Source organism: Nicotiana attenuata, unplaced genomic scaffold (assembly GCF_001879085.1).
Source record: "Nicotiana attenuata strain UT unplaced genomic scaffold, NIATTr2, whole genome shotgun sequence".
Classification (NCBI taxonomy): domain Eukaryota; kingdom Viridiplantae; phylum Streptophyta; class Magnoliopsida; order Solanales; family Solanaceae; genus Nicotiana; species Nicotiana attenuata.
Genome location: NW_017677606.1, coordinates 8,185 through 11,331, shown reverse-complemented (window position 1 = coordinate 11,331; position 3,147 = coordinate 8,185).

Genomic DNA, 3,147 nt, shown 5'->3' with positions numbered 1-3,147 from the left:
TGGCTCGTCATGCTACTTGGATGGTTCCAACAGATCGCGAGAGGATCAGGAGATTTGTGGATGGTCTTAATTATCATCTCCGTATTCTGATGACTAGAGAGAGAGTACTGGGTGCTACGTTTGAGGAAGTGGTAGACATTGCTCGTGAGATTGAGTCAGTTCGTCGTAGAGAGCGAGAGGAGAGGGAGGCTAAGAGGCCTCGTGGATCGGGCAGTTTCAGTGGTGCTCCTTCGAGGGGTCAGTTCCAGCAGGGTAGAGGTCGCTCTTTCAGGCCTGCTCAGTCAGCTCATCCAGAGTATCGTGGGGGATCTTCAGGCCGTGGTCATCATGGGCCCCAGCAGGGTCAGACTTCACTCAGCGCCCTTCCAGCTCAGAGCTCATCTCATGCCCCATCAGTTTAGGGTTCTTCTGCGCCGAGTGCATCTGCTAGTCACTCCGGTGCGAGAGGTTTTCATCAGTCCCTATCTTCGGTACCGGGCAGCTGCTATGAGTGCGGAGAGTTGGGTCATTTTAGGAGGCAGTGCCCTCGCCTTCGTGGCAGACAGCATCAGCAGAGGGGTCAGCCCTCGACTTCTGCTCCAATTACTTCACCACCCGCCCAGTCAGCTAAGGGTGGAGATCAGGCAGCCAGGGGCCGCCCCAGAGGTGGAGATCGATCAGGCGGTGGCCAGTCTCGTTTCTACGCGATGCCGGGCAGGACAGATGCCATTGCTTCGGACGCTGTCATTACAGGTATTATTTCAGTCTGTCACAGAGACGCCTCGGTATTATTTGATCCCGGTTCTACCTATTCATATGTATCTTCATACTTTGCTCATCATTTGGGTACGACCCGAGGGTGTCTTGCCTTACCTGTTCATGTGTCTACCCCGGTGGGCGACACTATTATTGTGGACCATGTATACCGGTCGTGTTTGGTGACTATTGGGGGTCTGGAGACCCGAGTTGATTTATTGCTACTGAATATGGTAGATTTCGATATTATCCTGGGCATGGACTGGTTATCTCCGTGTCATGCTATTCTAGACTGTTATGCTAAGACAGTCACTTTGGCTATGTCGGGTGTACCGCGGATCGAGTGGCGTGGTGTGACTGACAATATTCCTAGCAGAGTTATTTCTTTCTTGAAGGCCCAACGTATGGTTGAAAAGGGTTGTCTTTCCTATTTGGCGTTTGTGAGAGATGTGGGAGCTGAGACCCCCAACATTGAGTCGGTTCTCGTTGTGAGGGAGTTTCCCGATGTGTTTCCTGCAGACCTGCCGGGTATGCCGCCGGATAGGGACATTGATTTTGGCATTGACCTGGTGCCGGGCACTCACCCCATTTCTATTCCACCATATCGCATGGCACCAGCGGAGTTGAAAGAATTGAAGGAGCAGCTTAAGGAGCTCCTGGATAAGGGGTTCATTCGACCTAGTGTGTCACCTTGGGGTGCACCAGTTCTATTTGTGAAGAAGAAGGATGGCACGATGAGAATGTGAATCGATTATAGGCAGTTGAACAAGGTAACAATTAAAAACAAGTACCCCTTACCTCGCATTGATGATTTATTTGACCAGCTTCAGGGAGCGAGGGTGTTCTCAAAAATTGATCTCCGTTCGGGTTACCACCAGCTAAAAATCAGGGACTCAGATATTCATAAGACTGCTTTCAGGACTAGATATGGTCACTATGAATTCCTTGTCATGTCTTTTGGGCTGACCAATGCCCCAGCAGCTTTCATGCACCTGATGAACAGTGTGTTCCGGCCTTACCTGGATTCCTTTGTCGTAGTATTCATTGATGACATACTGGTATACTCGCGCAGTCAGGAGGATGCAGGGCCAGATTTGCGTGCCCAACGTGGATGGGCTTCGGGAGTTGATATTGGAGGAGGCCCATAGCTCGCGGTATTCCATTCATCCGGGTGCCGCGAAGATGTATCAGGATCTCAGACAGCACTATTGGTGGCGGAGGATGAAGAGAGATATTGTGGAGTATGTAGCCCGGTGTCTGAATTGTCAGCAAGTGAAATATGAGCATCAGAGACCGGGTGGCTTACATCAGCAAGCGGTTATTCCTGAGTGGAAGTGGGAGAGGATCACTATGGATTTTGTTACCGGACTCCCACGGACTCTGAAGAAATTTGATGCTATTTGGGTGATTGTAGACAGGCTGACCAAGTCCGCGCACTTCATTCCGGTTTGTACTACTTATTCTTCAGAGCGGCTGGCAGAGATCTATATTTGGGAGTTAGTTCGATTGCATGGTGTCCCAGTTTCCATCATATCAGATCGGGGCACTCAGTTCACCTCTCAGTTTTGGCAGGCGGTTCAGCGAGAGTTGGGTACTCAGGTGCAGTTGAGCACAGCTTTTCACCCTTAGACGGACGGGCAGTCCGAGCGCACCATTCAGATATTGGAGGATATGTTACGTGCCTGTGTTATTGATTTTGGAGGATCATGGGATCGATTTCTACCGCTTGCGGAGTTTGCATACAATAATAGCTATCAGTCCAGCATTCAGATGGCACCGTATGAGGCCTTGTATGGGAGGCGGTGTAGATCTCCAGTTGGTTGGTTCGAGCCCGGGGAGGCTAGGTTGTTGGGGACAGATTTAATTCAGGATGCATTGGAGAAGGTGAAGGTGATTCAGGAGAGACTCGTACAGCACAGTCGAGACAGAAGAGCTATGCAGACAGGAAGGTTCGAGATGTATCTTTTTGATTGGTGAAAAGTCTTGGCTGAAGTTTCACCACAACAAGAGGGTGTTAGTGAGATTGGGAAAGAAAGGAAGCTAGCCCGCGGTTTACTTGGACCTTTTGAGGTATTTAGGAGGATCGGGGAGTGGCTTATTGAGCGTTGCCTTATCACCTTACTTGTCGGGCGTGCATCCAGTTTTCATGTGTACTATGGGCCCGGAAGAGTACATTGGCGCCGTCCACTGTTTAGAATTCAGTACAGTTCAGCTGGAGGTGACTTAACTTATGAGTAGAGCAGCAGCATTTTGGATACGCAGGTATCGGAAGTTAGATCAGAGGATGTTGCATCATGAAGTGCAATGGAGAGGCTCGGCCCGTCGCAGCCCGGAGCGCTCCTGGGAGACCAGCAGGAGATGCGGAGCAGATATCCTCACTATTTGAGAACTTCAGTATTTCTTTGACCTGCT